Genomic DNA, 19,944 nt, shown 5'->3' on the forward strand with positions numbered 1-19,944 from the left:
CAAAATCGAAATATAACAATATAAGATTCCTATTTTAATAGTAAATTGCCTATACCACTAAGGCGCGCATAGCAATAGAATGAAAGATCTACCGAGTCGATTGATCAATACGATGGCAACACTGAAGATATTTGGAGCGCGTGAGGATGTGGTCAATTGGTCATGAGGACATTTCTCTCGTGGTTGGATTGACCGAGTCTTTCTGCTTCAATGTTTCAAGAGGGAAAAGGGATCGGTAGCATCGATGTGAATGAAGCTCATAGAATGGTCTTTTTTTCATATTTTTATTGATAATAAGTGTAAAACACGATGATAAATGAAACTCGGATTTGAAGATATTTCTGTTGTAATTGACAATTAAATAATATATGAATATAGGTGCAGCTTACATAAAATTTCAACATCTTTACGATTAGTATCTTATAAGAAAATGATAAATTACACATTGCAAAAAACAGCATAAGTCGGGGAAAAAATTGTACTTTTTGACTAATGATTTTTTTAGTATCACCAAAATAAATTTTATAACATAGTAGCGTAACTACGTCATTAATTTCATTGTCAATTCTAAAATAATAAAACAAATTTTTTCTTAAGAAATCGTGTTGTCATATAATATGTGATAAATATTGTATTTCACATCATATATTAATAGAAATTGCAATATTCATCTGTACTAGTATAAAGTTATCTGACTTTACGTCAGAAATTTTTGAATTTATCACTGATCAATGTTTTTCGTAGATTGATAAAAAAATATAATAATTGCATAAATTACCAATATATTGATTTATTGATTTATTATTGAAGATATTTTCTTAAATATAATATACAGAACAAGCTGTCAGAGGTTTCAAAATAAAAAATTATGCCGTTGAAGTTAATAAACATTATAGCATTAGGCTTATTTTATTTTTGACATTTTATATAAATTTAATAGCGTCAACTCACAAGTTATTTGCGTCATTTATTATGTGACAGAACTCGCGGACACTCTGCCAGCCCAAACGCAATTTTGAAAAATATGCATGCATAAAAGGTATTTTATTAATAAAAGAGTTTTGGCTATTGAATGTCGGAGATTTTTTGTAATATCGGTTATGTTCAATGATATCGGAACAAAAATGATAAATATTTTAATGTAAGTGAATTTATAAGTAAATGGTATATATGACATGAATGTCGCTCTCCAGTTGTTAATACAAGATATGCAGAAGACTGGATGTTGTGAAGATATTTATTATTTTAGATGTTAATTTTTTTTTCTTCTTTACGAAAAAAAAAAAATCTCTATCTCCTCTGTAGCTTAGTGGTCAGAGCACTCGTCCGGCAATCGAGGGACCCGGGTTCGACCCCCGGTAGAGGCAGAGATGAGGGTTTTTTTTTTTCCTTCCTTAAAAAAAATTAACATCTCAAATAATAAATATCTTCACAACATCCAGTCTTCTGTATATCTTGTATAAATGGTATATATTGTAAGAGTAACAAATTTATTACAATAAATCCTCCTTTATCCAATAAACCAAAATAATTTTTTACGTGTGCCTATTTCAAATGTACGCCTGGACTGACAGAGTATAAGCAAGGTGAGTTACGAAACAAATAATGCAGATAATTTGTGAGTTAAAAAAATTGGATTTACGTAAAATTTCAAAAATAAAACGAGCATAAAATGCTGTAATATTTAGCCCATCATTACATTAAATGATTATTATTTGGAATGTACATTTCGTATTAAAAGCAATATTACTTTCTAAATAACTACCTTCTCTGTGATTCGAAACTATATTAAGAAAAAAATTCGGATTGCAAATTTCAAAGTAAAAAAAAGAAAAAAGAAATGCGAATAAAACATTTTAACAAATTGGCTAAATCACAGCCACACATGCTCTGCAACAAACTAAGAGTTGTTGTTAATTGGTACATTTACCAGCAAAATTCAAAATATAAAATTGAAAGAAAATATAAATGGAAATATCACCTTATGTGCAAAGGAAATTCTGAATTTTTATGTTCAAAATGGTTGCAGTAATAAATGTTTGAAGAACCTTTTTTGCACATAAGCAAAACTACACATTTAAGGGTTAATTTTGTTTCTATAAACATGGACAAGTCCAGAAAAAATACGGAGAAATGTTTTTCTTTCATGGATTTTTTGATTGACATGTGTAAACTAGGGGGAAATTATAGGAACAAAAGTATGAAAATCAATCTAAGTTTGAATTCTGCCTGTAAAAGGTAAATTCTACTTATAAATTTACTTGCATGAAAATATTTATTAGTTTTAGTTTCGATATCGTCAAACAGAATCGAACCTATAACAATAAATTCCAAAGATTTGAAGGTGATATATACACACACGTATCAACTTACCTTAGTGATTAATGATGAAAATTATGTTGATTAAATTCCACAAGTCGAAACAGGAAAAAAAAGTAAACAACAAAACAGACAAGGCACGAGGGATTCACGGTGTCAGTACATCATGGTGTCCACGATGATTTGATTGAAGCTACTGATATTTCCTCATATTACTATTATCACTACTGACTATTGTTATCGTTTTTCTCTCTCTCTCTCTTCAATATTCTTCTTACTTTTTACCTCGAGAAATTATTACCACCGTCTCTCTCTGATAAATACATTGTATTTTTTTCTGAAGGAAATTATTCTAAATATAAAGAGGTCTCTGGTTACTATTATATTCGAATAACTTTTTTTTCCAAAGGCCAATAGGGCGTTATTCGGAAGGACCTGCCCTCTATACACACACTCTCACTACGATAATGCCACTGGTCTTGGGAAGATGAAGAATGAATGAAGGAGTGATTAAATTCCTCCGTATTGTCCGTGGCCTTCTTCGATGGCTGGTGGACCAGCAGCAACAGACAAAAAGATTCTGGAGCTCGGTACTTGTTCTTGTTGTGAGAGAGAGAGTGTGTGTGGTGTGTGAGTGAGAGTGGATACATGTGTGGTCAGCCACCTCGGGTTTGAAGGGGAAACCTGTCTCAAAAATCTACCTGTAGATACACATGCACACACACAAGCAACCTCTCACCAGAGATACCAGTCGGTAATGAAAAAGAGGGATATTTGAAGGAACATCAAGGGGTGGGGGGTATGGGATGACTAGTATTAGGGTTTTTTTCTCTTCTTCTTATTTACTGACTACCAGAGGAAAGCATCCGCAGCATTAGCAAGTCCATAGATGTACTTTTTTATTATTTTCTTTTATCGTTATTATCGTTATTCAAGGCAAATTTCTAGAAGTGAAAGGTTCTTTTTTTTGTTTTGTATTTGGTTCGGAATCGTTTTGTCGAATGTAATGCTTTTTTTTATATTCTTTTTACGGTCATTTATGGGTTTCTGGTGTTTTTTTTTACAGTTTTTTTTTTCAAGTGAGTTGGAGTGAGAGGGCTGGAGTCAAAGGGGTTTTCTCTCATAGGGTTCTTAGTCTTTTGATTATGGGTTTTCTACCTGATCCGGTTTCGGTTAGGAATCATGGGAAATGATTTCGAATGTTTTTTTTGGAGAGAGAGAGAGAGAGAGAGTTGAGTTCTCTGCTTTGTTTGTGTGAATGTATGTGACTCGGCTGCTCGTGGTGTGATTTTTTCGTGACCAACTGGTTTTCCATGATGATGACCATTCCTCCTCCTCCTCTTCTTCTGCTTCCATTATTATTGTTATTATCACTGTTCTCTTCATGCCTTCGACCTTGCTATGTTTGAATGATCTTTCTTCAGGAATATATGTATGTCGAATATTCATGTCGATTGTTCTTATGGATTGAGAATTATAGTTTTTTTTTTGTTTTTCCTTTCTCTTACGGGTATACAGGATGTCCCAAATTGTTTGCACAGCAGATATCTCTGCAACCGTTGACTTCAGAAACATACTTTTAATTGCAAAAAAGTTTCCAAATGACGCGCAGTTACTTGAAATCTCATAATTTGTTTGAGGGGTTGTATGCAAACAAAAAATAATAAAGAAATTAACTTTTTATACAGTCTCCATGTGCCAGAACTTCGAATTATTGAAATATAAATCCTGCTCTGAAAACTCATTTGCTAAAAATTTCATATTTTTCGGTGCAATATTTTTCGAGATTTTAAATACAGTCGGTGCCGCTCAAACGGATATCAACGATTCCAGCTCGTAATATCCGATTAAGCAGGGAATCCGATTATGCGGGAAACAATTAGATTGCGGTTTCGTACCGTATAGTATAGATTTTATATTGAAAATGTCATGGCTTGTTAAGGCATACTATTGGATAGGCCGCACAAGCCCAAACTAATGCTTCAATGACACAATTTTTTTCCTTGATCTACGAAAAAAAATGCTTGATTTAGGGTGATTCATAAGGCTTTATAATCTGCATTATGACTTCACCCATATTTAGAAAAATTGATGGCAGATAGCAGCACTACACATAACAAGCGTTACGCAGGAACGAACTTCACGTTAGATTCACAACACATACATGCACATTCCAGCGTGTACCAATTCGTTAGAAGTTATGCAGAGGAATATGGACGAGGTGCATGTATGGTTTAGTAGTAGTAGTAGTAGTTCGTTGCTATGAGGTCGCAAAATCATCTTGTATGGATATTTAAAGAAACTGATTTGGTGAATTCAGTGTGACATAGAGACAAGAGCCCAAGATGCCTATTCCGTTGAGAACACAATTTTTCTAACGCAATACACACAATGCTGCCCACTCTTATCGTTGTCTAATAGCTTCAAAAAAATGTTTTTAAATGTTGTCGGACATCACCTTACAAAAGCTTGAAATCAATTTTTTTTAAATTCACAAAATTTAAATTTCTATCTGTTCGGGGGTCTTATATAAGTTATATCAAGTAAAATAAAATATTCATGACTGACATGTTAATTTTATGACAGAAACTGACTGAGACAGCTAATTGAAATTTGGAAGCATTTTTTTCTCCTTTTTGCTGAAAAATGTGTCGTACACACATATTAAATTATCTCTAATCATTTTGATTGATTTAATTTATTCATTCATCAGGAGTGTTACAAACAATCCTAATGTTATATCAATGAATGTAAAAAAAAAAAAGGTTATTTTTTGACTCTATGGAATATTTGATATAAATTTTTATAAGATCCCTTGAACCTCCGCTGGAATGGCGCATTTGAACACAAATACAAGGCCACAACAGGCAAAATGTCCAACGAGGTGGCTGAGAAAATGATGCCCATAACCAATATGAATGTCATATATTTCTAAAATACGGCAACCTCCCCAATTGAAAATGCAATCATAAAAACTAAGGTAAACTTCCTCTGATACGAAATATATTTGAAATTCGTAAAATAGTCAGTCAATTTTTTGTCGAAAGAGACTGTTTTTTTTGGTTTAAAATGCCAGTACATGAAAAGTGTCACTTAGATATAAAATTAAATTTTAATTAACAATAACTTTAATTTTAAATAAATTAATAATTTTTATTGAATATTCACTAATGGAATTAGTATTAATTAAATTTGAATTTAGGAACTTAAATATCTATGGAAGAACGATGAGAGTGGACACTATGGATATCCGAAAACTCTGGGATTTTCAAACTATATATCCCTTTCAGATCTGAGCATTAATTTTTATGGAATTTTCAAAATTGTTTTGCATTTGATACTTCAGAAATGCAATAAAAACATAAAACAAAAATATCAGCAAAATATTTTTTCACAATATGTTTTTCAATTTTTTTTTTGTGAAGGAATTATTCACTTCATTCAAATTCCATCAGCCAAGATGATCCAGGATATATTCATTTTCACATACAATTTTTTCCATAATTTTATTGCTAAATTTTATGTAATGAATCACGCTTTTCTCGGAGGCACTTTCTCCCCTGAAAAACATCTTAAAAATCCCCCGACAGTTCAACTTCAAGTGCTACCCTCTAATGACAGCCCCAAAGTTCATGTTCACCATATTTCTAACTGAAAACTTGCACAATTAATATCCTTTACATGGCTTAACTCCCTGAGGTCAAAAAGGAAAAAAATTCTACAATGAGAAAAAACAACCCACATATTTGCGTGTCATGTCCCCAGGGTCTGGAAGATCTATAGGAGCTTATTCTTTTTGAGATATGTGAGTGTGAATGAAATTTAAATTTAAAACAAATGCAAAAAAATTCAATTTGATTTGATTCTTTAATAAAAGAATAATAATAAATCAGTTTCTCACTGGTGTATAGATATTTGAAAAAAGACACATGTAAATGGCGATCGCTCCTAAAGGCACGACATTCCAATTCTTCTCGAGAGAGAGAGAGAGAGATTAAGGGGAATAACGCTTCAGAGATCAGACAGAGATCACCCGATGTTTACGAAGCAAATGAACAAACAGATCAAAGATGGCGTCTGATTCTTAAATGCACGCTCATGAGTCAGATCAAAATATCTTTTAATACCCGGATGTCATTTGAAATGCAAAGGGGAGAAAATTTCGAAAGTCTGTGAGAGCGGGATTAAAAACAAGACTCGGCGATTATTTACGTCAGAGGAAAATTCAAAAACACTTAAACTAAAGAAAAACCAAACGAAAACAATTTTACAGCGGGAATCAGACGAAAACATCTCTGTTTTGATTCTAAATTTCAAGTTCCATACGATATCAATGCTATTGAAGAAAAATATTTATTTTTCAGCCTTTTTTGAGTTGAGTTTTGCAATCGTAACAATCAATTTTTATCCAAAGCCGCTGAAAATAACCCATTTTTATTCATGACCATAGAAAATATATTCACGTTTTCTTCTCGCAAATAATAGTTTCTCAGCATTGCCACATGGAATCGACAATTCAAATTCATTGGCATTCGTTTGAAGATCGTGATTAGACCAATAGAAAGAATCTATTCTATCAAATAAACTAGCATTTTGAAAATCATTATAAGTGATGTTGAATTATGAATATTTTATTATATTAGCTTAGTACAGGGTGGGGATGAATAAACTGACACCTCTCAAACGTACATATGTAGTACCCGTTCTGGTGGAGGTATTTTAGTGAAACTTGAAAAAATGATGTATGGACCAAATTGACCCATATTTCAATTTTTTATCACCAGGTTAAAAACTGGCTATTTTTTATCGCATTATCATTTTCCCATAGTCTAAGTAACGTATATACCATGATCCAACGAAATACGTCCACCACAACGGGCGCTACGCAGGTCGGAGTAGTGTCATTAAAACTAAGCTGAGTAGGGTCAGTTTAATTCTTTAATTATACCAGTTTAATTGCTTCCAGTTGAGAAAATTACAACTCTGCCATGTTCTCAAAATTGAATGCTAAATCACAGTTTTCAAAATTGAATGCTAATCACTGTTTTCACAATTAAATCGAATCTGCATTTCTCGCTTCAGAATGCTTCTATCTGCACTTGTCGAAGAAAAATAGTGCCCTTTGGTGTTTAAGTGAGCACCACTTTGTTCGAGAGCACCAGGTGTGTGTCCTGACTTAGAGAAGTCAATGCTCCTTCTTCTTTTTTTGGTAAAAGCATTTCGAAGGAAAATACAGTCGGCCCAGCTTAACCGGATAAAGGATACCCTGCATAAACGGACAAAATTCTCCGGCACCAAAATTTCTACCACATAGACAATATTAAAGTTCCGCTTAATATGATAATTTCAACGAATTTTCCCCGTTTAATCGAATACTACGCTTCACAAGTTAACTGTTAATACACACATCAACCACTATGCAAATAATGTTTTTATTGAATGAAGTATTTGGAATGTGGGAGTAGGTACTGGCTTCAAGTATTCAAGTTGTCTGCAATACATTTAATTATTTTATTTTTGTTTTCTGTTATGCTATAGAGGGAGCTAATTTTTGTGTAATGAAAAGGAAATGTCTTAGGTATTGCGATCGTTGAAATCAAATATAATTTTCATTTCATTTTTGATGTGTGATTTATTCGAGAAGATTTATTAGTATTGATTCTTTTTCATCAGTTTTTTCAATATGCAAATGTTGTAAAATGGCAATTGAATTGTTCCTCGCGTAGGCGTAATCGGATATTGTGTGCTGGAATCATTGACATCCGATTAAGCGGGGCCGACAGTATATAAATAAGATAGTTCTAGAATGCTTCAAAGTTCCATCTTTAAAAGGGTTTTTTAAAACAGTTGAATGAAATATGATAGAAAAAGTATATAATGACGTGACGTGTCAAAAGTGATCATTATCATCTGTTCGAACCACAAAAAGTTCCGTATCGTAAAACGTCTTCGTCGAATAATTCCAGATATTTTGAGCCTTCAACAACGTTTACTGACCATGGACGGGAATTTATAGTGGAGTGTAAGTCTTCACTGGGATGCATAAGAAGATGGATGCGATGGATAAGACGTAAGGCTTTCCATTCGTCTAATTTGAAGTTGATGGATCGCCAGAACATCGCGTGACAAGTAAAATGTTGGACAAGATTCTCCTCCGTCCACACTCGAGTTTTTTTTTTCCTCTTCCTCCCTTTTTCTTCAATGTACATCATCTAAGATATATAGCATTCGGAAAATCCAATACAGTATCGATCAAGAGAAAATGTTTACTTCGTAATCTTAAAAAGAAAGGCTCATCATATATTGATTTAATCGGGCATGGGGGCATTCGAGTATGTACTCAACATTTTATTGGCGAGATGTTATAGTATTCGAATAAATGTGCTTTAGAAGAGTTGCTTTACTTACAAATGTGCTTTACTTACAAATGTGCTTTACTTACAAAAACCCTAGTAAACATACAGGGTGTCCATTCTTATGGTTTTCCAATAGATGATTCCTAAATTCAAATTTCATATCATCCTAGAAGCCATTTACAGTTGATTCCCGCTTATAAATTTTTGGACCTATCATGGGAAAAAACGCTGTAAGCGTAACGAAGCTTCAAACGGAAATCTCGCCGAGTATTGACGAAAGTTGGGGCCCCGAAAATAAGTCGCACCAAGCTTGTTATGGGCATCTTTTTCTCAGCGACCTCGTTGGGCATTTTGCCTGTTGTGGCCTTGTATTTGTATTTAGTACATATATTCCTTATCATCGTGTCATTTTAAACAAGCTTTAAAGGGTCGTCTGGTAACCAGTACAATTTTCTTAAATTTTTTTGAATACATTTGAGTATGTGAAAATCATTGATGTCTGAAGTAATTTTTGTATGACCTCCAATTTTCAGCAAGAAATATATTTACACTTCAATTAGCTATCAGCAAGCTCTGGGCATAAAAGTGCAAATTTTTTTCCTATATTTTTCCCACGTCATTCACGCCGTTCTTAATGATTATGACTTATTGTACCAAAATGGACGGTATAAAAATTTAAATTTCATACGTTGTAAGACATAACTTTTTTTTATTCTAATGGTTTCTGCGATGATGAGTGACAATTGAAAGGAAAACAAACAAAAAGTTTAATTTTCATTTGGATAAAAAAACATTGTAATCAGTTTTCTCTAACGAAAAGAGTGCACACCCTGCATAAATTATCTGAGATATTATAACGGCAGTATAATGTTTATATGATAGTTTCTGAAGCCGGTTCGAGAAATTCTAGAAAAACAATTAATGTAGAAGTACAGCTTGTACTGTTGTGACAAGAAGAGAAATTGACCATATTAAAAACAATGCTAGTAATATAGCCAATCAAGTTACGCGTCTCATAGCTTATTTACTTTATTTGTTAATTTCAACAATTATACGGAATTCCGTTGGTAGAACTTTTTAATGGAAATATACAGAGAGGTCCTGTATGTGTGCTAATGCGGCCTCTATCTCATCAACCGTCCGTCGTACAGGTATGATTCTAGTTTAAAAAATGCTCAAAAAGCGTTCAAAAATTGCTCTGTACTAGTTTCGGGAGTGAAAACAGTGTCTGTCCTGAGATAAAAACAAAGTCTAAATTTTTAAACGATCCCCCTTGTCCTCTAACTTCCAATTAGGAAGTTGTTACCCTGTCTCTGGGAAAATTCAATGTTTCTGAGTTCAATATTCGCTAAGATATTTGTATTCAAAATCAGAGAAAAGTTATCAAAGAGCAAAAACTAACGGATAATGCTCCTTTCCCTCATTTACGCTATCCTTTATGCTGCTTTCCCAACTTTTCTCCGATTTTTGAATCCGAATATCTTGGCAAATATTGGATTTAAAAACATGCAATTTTTTTTGGTTGTCATCAGGAGAAACGGGGAAATAACTTTCTAATTAGAAGTTAAGAGGACGGTGGCGACCGTATAAAAACTTAGATTTTTTTTATTTTGTTACACGCTTTATTTTCACTCTCAAAACTGGTACAGGGTAATTTTTGAACGTTTTTTGAGCATTTTATAAATTGAAATCATACCTCTGCGACGGATGATTGATGCGATAAAGGCGGCATTAGCAAGACACCTTGTATATTAAATTAGGCAGAATTATAAGTGGAAATAAAATGATAAAATGCATAACTTTTTTCACGAATTTATAACACAAACTAAAGAATTTAAATATAAATTGAAAGATGTTTCCGAGAAACAAGAAGTAAAAATATTAGAAATAATGTTATTCTGAATATGAAGGTGGGCGGGGGGGGGGGTTGACCAATGAGGAACTTCGTTACATCAATTTGGGAAACAAAAACAGTTAATCTTCCAATGTAACCATAGAGCCAACCCCTACCCCTCGAAAATCGTTAATCCAATTTTAAAAAAAACTTGCATCACAGGCCAAATTACGGCGAGCGCAGTCGCAACTCCCAAAAAAGTACACGTAGCGTTAAAGATTCAAAACTCATTAAGGAATTATTTTAAAGAACTATGAAATAATAATAATGATAATAATAAAGTGCGTTTTTTTAACCCTTGATTGCGGGAATAGTGGAAAAAATGCTTCTCTTTCAATGGGAATCGTAAAAACAATTTCCCCTCTTTTCAGTTTTCTTTTTGTAAAAGATAGATGGCACTGAAACTCATGTGTTGCAAATACAGTCGACTCCGCTTATTAAAATCACGAATAATGTTATCATTCGGGTGTTTTCACTTTTGCAAGGAATGGAACGGACCAATATCATAACATAGGGGGGAAAAATTGTTTTTAGTTGTCGGGACTTCGAATAATGTTATGGCTGATAGACGTAATCAGTCCGTAGTATTCGCTGTGATCCACATACGCGTGGAGCTGCTTTTGCAATGGCCTAATGCAAGAATCAAATGCATGAAAAAGAACCCTTTCCTCCAGTTCTTGGTGAGTTTCTTTCAGTAAACCAGATTCGAGACACACACGGATCTATGAAATGTACTAAGCATTAAAAAAGTATGTATCGTAATTCGTGATGTAACAATAGACAGTGGCTGAATAACAGAAATGCAGAATTTTAGCTCAAAGGAAAAAAGTCCCTATTTACAAGGGAGTAAAAAAAAATTACGATTAAGCAATTTGCAACCAGTTATGTGGGAAAGAAAAACAGTTGTTCCGTTTTATATCGATATATGGATTTACCATACGTCAAGCTCAACCACACGAGAGGTCATCGTTCTTCCAAACGGGACTCTTTTCGGGAAAAGTTATTAGGCTATTCGGTTATTGCTATCAGGAATCCCGCGTCTCGATGTGATCACATTAAGCGGTGTGGACTGCATAATACGATCGAAAAAAATAGTTTTATACAAACAAAGAATCTGGTTTTGAACCCATAATCACCAACAAAATAGCGTTTGTGGGTAGGGAGGAACTCTACTTACAACTCAACAATGTGCACACGCATCCCACACAGTACAAGCAAACCTGTCAGAGAATAGGGAAATAATAATACAGTCGAATCCCGTTATAACGAACTCCAAGAGACCGGAGAAATCACCTCGTTATAAAGAAATTTTGTCATAAAGGAATTCCAGGTTTCTCCATTGTTCCTATGTAAACTTATCTTGGGGGATTAGAAAAGTGTTCGTTAAAACGATTTTCGTTATAACGGTATTCGTTAAAACGGGATTCGACTGTAGTACTAGAATACATATGCGTACGCCATCTATACGGCATTTAAAGAATTTTATCTTCAGAAAAAAAAATTCAAATCATCACAGGATGATTTGAATTGACAGCAGGCTATTACGTTCATCACCCGTGGATGACGGGAGCACTGTGAGGGTTAATGACATTTTAGTGCAAAATGACAAAAAAGTGAACTTTCCCATCATATTTTACTGGATACACATATACATCTGCACACTATACAGTATGATACCTCATCGTTCATAGACTGAGCAAGTATTCATTCTTCGTAATGTGTATAGCACTCTAATAAGTATAACAATGCTTATTCTTATACTTATTACGATTTTACAGAGAAAGCTAATACAATACTAGAACAACGGATAGCGGTTATTTTGATCGCCATTAATTATTTTTCTTTACCGAGACTTCTTAGAACAGTGCGTATTCGGTCTCTTTGACTTATTTTTACAATAAACTCTTGTTCATGTACCAGTTTTTATTTTTTTGGAATTTTGGGCAAGAGGGCTTGTTATGACAAAACCTAATCCCTCCCGTATTAGCTAATTTTACTTATTTAAAAAGAGGTTTGACTATGATTTTTAAGATTTTCAAGCTATTGTAATGCGTGGCTTCATTTTCACCTGGCAGTCTGCTGACAAGTTTTGAAGTATGATAAGCTTGAGAAATTTACGAATACATTTCACCTTTGGAATGAACAATGAATGTAGCCGCGAAATTCCCAGCAAAATTAAATGCGTAAGACAGCTTTCCGATGGCATTATGCACTGAATGAATTCATTTTGCGGAAAATATCAATGATACTCATTAGTAGAGCAATAAAATTTCATAATTTCTGACAGAAATTTCCTTTGTCCGCAATTTTAACCTGGTGTGTGCAAGGTACTCAAAACCCAGAGTTCCTCTTGTTATCAACTGCACATAACTATTTGTTTGCTCAGTCAAAAGCATGATAAGTGGTAAAATAATGCCTCTCTCACATTATCCAGCAGGGGCCCGATTGATTGGGTGTAGTGAATTTATAGTGTGAAGAAACAAAAAAGGATGGGAATCGTCTTGAGACCCGGGCTGTAGCCCTGTCCGTGGGTAAAATCATGAAGAATGAATATCTTTTTTGCCGTGCGACATTGTTCCAGCGAATGCAATGCAGTAAAAACGCAAAACTCCATAAAAACGAATTGAATAACGTACGACGACGAGCTCTTTGAAAAGTGTAACCTTTAAATGTTGTGAAAATGGCTACTGCAGAAGAGCAAACATCATGACAGAGCATCTGTTCCCTCAATATTAATGTTCGCATAAGAAGACTGTCCATTTTAGCATGTTTTGAAAGCATATTACTTAAATAGCTCTATATTATCGTCGTTCTAGGTAGAACTTCATTTTACCACCAAATTAAGATAGAGAGAGAAACTTGGAACATTTATATTTTATAAATTTAAGATCTTTAACAAGGGAAGGAAAAGTCATGAAATTTCAACAACCTGAGGTATACCGTTTGGGTGTAATTGCATGCAAAAGTAGTTTTTCGACCCAAATGACCGTTCTAGTGTTAAAAGTACACGTTAAGTAAATTTTATGCTACTACCACTACTACATGCACCTCGCACACATTCCTCTGCAGAATTTCTAAGGAATCAGTGCATGTTGGAATGTGTGTTCTGAGTGTATGTGTGGTGCATAACGTACTTCTGTTGTGAGATCCATAAGCTGAAGTGAAGATGTTTTGAATGCTTGAATTTTCATGTTACGTAAGTATCATGCTGTAGTCTGCCTGATCTCTTCGAAGAGGCTCTTTCAAAAATGGGAGACCGTCTTTTATACATTCGCGACTTGAAGTTGGAAAACCGCACGACACCAACTTCAGCCGACTACTACCGTACCGTCAACGGGGTTCGAATCTGGATCCTCGGGATGAGAGTCCAGCACGATGGCCACACGACGGCACAGCGGCTAACTTTTTTTTCTTTTCTTTTCTAATGCTGAAGCTCTCTATACAAACGGATTGATTTGAAGATGACAAATAACAATGCCCAAAGGAGAAAACAAGATTAAAAAAAACCATAACCCATCGCAATAAGTTAATTTTCTGTAAACGAATACCACCAGCAATACAATTAGAATATATTTACTATAAATATAATATGCATATAACAACAAAGACTTACGTCTGTGGAGTTGACTGCGTACATTATAATTTCCAATAATTTGCCTGAATGCGGCCAAGTGAAAGTGTAAAACACGAAAGGATTTAATTCCGTTTTCGGCCGACCTTTTGAAGCCTAGGGTTCGAAGACAAAAGGGGGGGCTGGGGGCGAAGAAACAATAGAAATACGCCTCTCTATACCTCAGCTGGACGTATGCACTTTCCAGCTTGCCACTTGTGACAATAAAGCCTTATGTGAGGAGCTTCTTATAATGTCTAATATTATTTATCTTTGAGATGAAATGTTTCACAATGCCACCGTAAATCTCCTTATTATGTCAATCAGGGTAGTATGAGATGCGTCACTTGACCACGGAAAATTGTGAGATTCGTCTTATTTCAGCAATAAATGCTGAAAATACACAGTTTTATTATATACATACATGCTTATATTCAATATAAGGGGGCATTCTGAGTATTTCGAATTCACTTTCGAGATACATCACTATCAGTAGCTATTTTATGGTCTAAAATACAATATTTCTGACTGACCATTTAAGTTTTATTCATGTTGACAGGTTGCCATAGAGACTTAAATGCAGCATTAATTCCGTTATAACTAGACCTTCTCACGGTAAAATTGCCATTATAACGAACTTATCGTTATAACCGAATTTAAATTTTTTTCTCTGCAGGTCAAAAATTGTTGCTTTATCTGCCTTAATCGTCTTTTAGCTTATCTCGTTCTAATTTTAGCAAATGAAGAGAACTTGTCGTGAAATTGGTTTTCGGTCCAGCAGCAATATTTGATTCTCAAAGACGCAAAAGACTTCTTAGGTGCGTTGCCCAGGTCGATAAGATACTCGTCTAAATTACCAAAGGATGTTTAGAGGTGTCGCGAGCTCGATACCCGGTTCGTCCTTGTCCGACATTTTCCTGACACAGGGGTACAACAGAAACAGTGACATGACCACAGATAAAGATTGCTACCGCAGGGAGTCCCACACCGAGGGGTTATCGCACCAACCACTGGATGAGTATAAGAAAAAAGGCGGCCGTTCGGAATTGGCAATAAATTATAGGGCCCGGTCTAATTAGCCCTCGTGAGCAGAAAATGACTGTGGTGCGACAAAATGATCAATGACGTTTTTGCATAGAATTTCACGTTCTTAAAGCAAATCAGTCAACCGACTGAACAATTAAAATTCTCAGTTATTTTATCATGGCTCATTTCCATTGTTGTATAGACTCGTTAACATTTTTACGTGAATCAGAATTTTCTTTTTACCACGGAACCGACTATCGGTTACATTCGAGTAAATGTAACATATACGCTTATTAGTTGTTTTCTTTTTCAAGTTTTGCAAAATATCTTTTATCAAACTTTTATAGTGCAATCCCGGCCTTAGAAACGGATATCGTTGTATCGAGAGGAGTTCAACATTAGACTATAGGCAATTCCGAACTAGATTTGAAAAAAATATCGTTGTGCAGCAAAAAGATGCTCCGAAAGGGAAATCGCGTGCTTCTTCATTGGTATGAAAACGTATCACGGACCACTTGAGTTACTTGAGAATGTGCTGGCCAGCTAACTGGTGTGGAAGTGTGTCGCGGGACATTAAAGTGATCTGTAAATGTGCTTTTGGTCACTTAAGTGATCTGTAAATGTGCTTTTGGTCACTTAAGTGATCTGGAAATGTGCTTTTGGTCACTTAAGTGATCTGGAAATGTGCCGCAGGCAACTTATATGATTTGGAAACGCGCCCCGAACCGCTTAAGTGCTCTATAACTGTGTCGTGGGTCACTACTCAGGTGATCTGTAAAAGCTCCGCGGGCCACTTAAGTAATGTGGAACTGCTACACAGATCACTTGAGTGATCCGGTAATGCGTTGCTTATTTTATTTATACATAATTAGGTTTACGGACAGAATCAGATGACTCTGAGAGCCCCATTTGGCTAGCGGGCCACGGGTAGAGCAATTACGTTTTAAAGGAATTCATCGTTATATTGCCGAGTATAGTTGCGGTGAAGTTTCACTGTATATTAAATCAGACAAATATAAATACTCGTTATAGCGAGATTCTGGTTACACTGTAGATGAGAAGAATATTATCACTTACCCTTCAACAGTTCATGAGTTACATCCTTTGACAGTAACGAAATGTCTCAACGACTATCCAGATAAGTCCATACGTAATAATGTATATTCCTTGTACAAATGGAAACAATTCGATCGAAATTATTCATAGTAGTCTCAATAAATGCGCTCATTACCATGCATGAGCATAATGGTCAGTACAAACTCAAGCATCACGTATAACAGCAGTACAGCGGACGAATCTTTTTTTTTAGCGTTTTGTTTTAGGAAGGGAAGCACGTGGTGTGCTTCCCTTGTGCGCACTGTGCAAACACTTTTATTCTTTCATCAAAGCCTTTTCAAAAGCGGCTTGCGCATGGCCGGAACTATCTAGATGTGAAGAGGACGAGGAGGTTTTTTTGCAGACGAAATATATCGAAACTGTGTCATGGTGGACTCCATTAAACTAATTGTGAGCGTGGGAAATAATAGCAGAAATGAAAGTGAAAAAGGGTTTGCTTTTTTTTTTCGGTGGGGCGGAAAAAATGATGACACATCTATAGACTCTTTTGTTTCTGAGGTAAGCATGGCAACCCCAGATTCCCTGTTTCCCAGTTCCGAATCAGCAACAACAACAGCCACTACCATTTTCTCCTGCACGGATTCGATGGGAAGAAAAATCACAATATTGCGAATCGTTTTGACATTGAACACGGACCTTGTCGTCATTTTGTCCATTTCCTATGAAAAAAAGAATGTTCGCCGAAAATGTCTTTCCTGCTAAATAACTCGCAATTATCATTGACACTACGGGAAGAAAAATTGATCAGATAATGGCTGTTTTTGTTTTTCGATGACTATCGGTAATATTTCATAATGGAAAATGTTCTGTTGGAAATATATGAAATGTTCTCAGCATGTCTCTCAAGGTGCGTATGTATCAAGTCACTTTTTTGTAATAACAGTGTCACATAATAAAGAAGAGGAAACAGTGATGAAGGTGAATAGCAGAAAAAAATCATGGTGCACAGTAACATTCGCACACGTGCCAAAGTGAAAACACTTGCGGATACTAGTCCTTTTCTGTTGTTGCCGCTGTGGTGGTCGAGTGGTTATAGTGACGGACTCGCGATGCGAGGATCCGGGTTCGAACCCCACAGTGGTGGTCGGCTGAAGTTGGTTTTCTGTGGTTCCCAACTTCAAGGCGCAAATGCGAGCTGATCTCCCCATTAAAAAGTCTCGCCACAGAGAGCAACAGGCCTACAACGTTAAAAATATTTAATCATTACACTTCACTCACAATTTGAAGTAAACATGGCAGCACTGAAATATCATACACAACACTAGCTACACACTCAGACTGTTAGGTGTACACACTCACTTTGTTCCAGACTGCCACGAAGCTAGGCTGGAAGAGATCTCGGCAACGGGATAAGTCCGGTGGCAGAGACCCTGGCGTTCATTCATTCAGTCCTTTTCTGTCTCTGACACGCGTTTCTTCCCCTAAACAAATTGAAACTATACAGGCGGTCCCAAATTGTTTTCACAACAAATATCTCTACAACCGTTGACTTTCGAAACGTATTTTCGATCACAAAAAAGTTTTCAAATGACATGCGGTTACTCAAAATGCTTTAAAATTTCGCAAAGGGTCGTATACTTGCAGAAAAATGGAAAAAGAAAGATTAACACACTTTTTGGGTTGTCCAATGTGCGTTGGAATTTTCGATTAGTGAAATGTGAATGTGGCTCTAAAAAGTCATTTACGAAAAACTTTTTGAATTTGAAGCATTTGATTTTGAATTTTCTGCATTTGTGCCAATGATTGAGGGTGTTATGTATAAATTGCGAAACAAATTAAATTCAAAGGCATATGTGTATTGTGAATAGAGAAAAATTCGTTCCATTTCTGTACAGTTCCAAAAAGTGGAAAGAAATTCGAAAATTATTTAGAAATTCATAAAAATTTAAGGAATTGGTATATTTCAAAATCCGGTTTTCTTGCAAGAACATTTTTCTCACGAAAGAGGATTTTTTTTGGTGCAGAAACGTGTTTTATCCCGAATTCTTATCCATAGAGGGCCAGCGAAACTATTCCGGCAGGAATAATTAGACCTGGACAATTCATCAATTTCTTCTGTGTAAAGAACGTTTCTAGAGTTTCAGCAGGCGCGGGATTCCTTAAACAACTTCACCAATAGGTGATTTATCCATCAATGCCAGCAGCACAGTGGGAACCTTATCAGCGCCAGTAACAGGAAAATTCGGAAATGAGCTGTTTATCACACACCCTGAGTTTTGTAGGACTCTGATTTGGATATTTCCAGTGATTTGCTTTTGTGCAGCGCCCTGTATCGATAAAAATTTGAACTAATTTTTTTTTTCTGCACCAATAAAACTTTTCCCCCAAACCGTATATTCAAATGTACCAATTCTTTCCATTTTCATGAATTTTTAAATTATTTATGAATTTAAAGGCACCCTGTATTTAAAACTGCACCCATAGTGCGACAGATACGAGTCGGGAATCTTGTATTTTTCTGCTACTTGCCTTTACCGTTGGTTTTCTTCTGTACCAGGCAATGAAGAGTTCTTTTCGCTTTTTCAGTATCATTTCTTCCATATAGGAGATTGGTCGACAAATAATCACCTCTGGAAACGGCACATGACTCGCGTGCCAAAAATATTTTGCTGATATCACACCCGGATGATTTTTGGGTTAGTATTTATTATAATATCATTAAACTTTTTCTTTGGAGAGAGAGAGAGATACACATGAATTTTTTTCCTACAAAAATCCATGTTTAGAAAACCTTCATACGTGTCTGGATTTTTAATCGGTAAAAAACGAAATACAAGATTCATTGAAAAACTGGCTATTTGTGGAGATGATTGCAAGGAAGAAAATTCATCTCCGCCGGTGACTCGAACCCCAGCCTATGGCTTGCCGGACGAGGGTTCTACCATCTAAGCCGTGGAACCAGGTAGAATATTGCAGCCTTGGAGCGCATATATATGTTGAAATTCTCCGTAAATAGAAATATTCACTCAGCCCGTGAATTCACGAGCTATTAATTGATTGCTGTCACCGTCCATGTACGGAGCCTTTCAACATATGGGGCCGTTCAAGTATTACGTCATCGTCGATGGGGGGGGGGGCAGAGGGTTTCCGATTTGTTGACTTTTGATGACAAGGAGGGAGGGGGGTTTAGATTATGCTTACGTCATCAACCACCCTTTATGAAAATATGAGTAAGGATTCAGAGGGGCAGAGCTGATGACGAAATTTTGCTGACAAGGGGGGGGGGGGCGTAGGGGGTCTACGTTTTGCTGACTTTTGCTGACAAGAGGGGGGGGGCGTCAAAAATGGCTAAAAATTTGCTTACGTAATACTTGAACGGCCCCTATATATACTCTCCAAAGTAGAAATATTCTATCTAGTTCCATAACTTAGATGGTAGAGCACTCGAACGGCGTGCGAGAGACCGTGGTTAGAGTCTCCGTGGTGGCAGAGATGAATTTTCTTCTTTGTAATCATCATCTCCACAAATAGGCAGTCTTTCAATGAATTTTGTATTAACAAGTGGAGGGGACATTTCTATATGCATGAAAAAACGGAATGTCTCACTCATCGTTATTGTGAATATTTTATATATACCCAGGTTTTTCGCTCGTTGTTCCACTGACATGGTTCCGGGCGATTGA

At 35.6% G+C, this 19,944-nt stretch overlaps 1 protein-coding gene across 1 annotated transcript in view; it reads right to left on the reverse strand.

The window, feature by feature from the left end:
• LOC149089987 (uncharacterized) overlaps positions 1-14,243 on the reverse strand; it is a 70,811-nt gene extending 56,568 nt beyond the window's left edge. Inside the window, exon 1 of the mRNA XM_089231785.1 lies at positions 14,183-14,243. The gene's annotated coding sequence lies outside the window, so the exon portion shown is untranslated. The remainder of the gene's footprint in view (positions 1-14,182) is intronic.
• Positions 14,244-19,944: the final 5,701 nt, after the last annotated feature.

The sequence above is a fragment of the Pholcus phalangioides genome, unplaced genomic scaffold (genome assembly GCF_987345545.1).
Source record: "Pholcus phalangioides strain wild (caught in Gottingen) unplaced genomic scaffold, Ppha-v1.0 ptg000001l_1, whole genome shotgun sequence".
NCBI classification, from domain to species: domain Eukaryota; kingdom Metazoa; phylum Arthropoda; class Arachnida; order Araneae; family Pholcidae; genus Pholcus; species Pholcus phalangioides.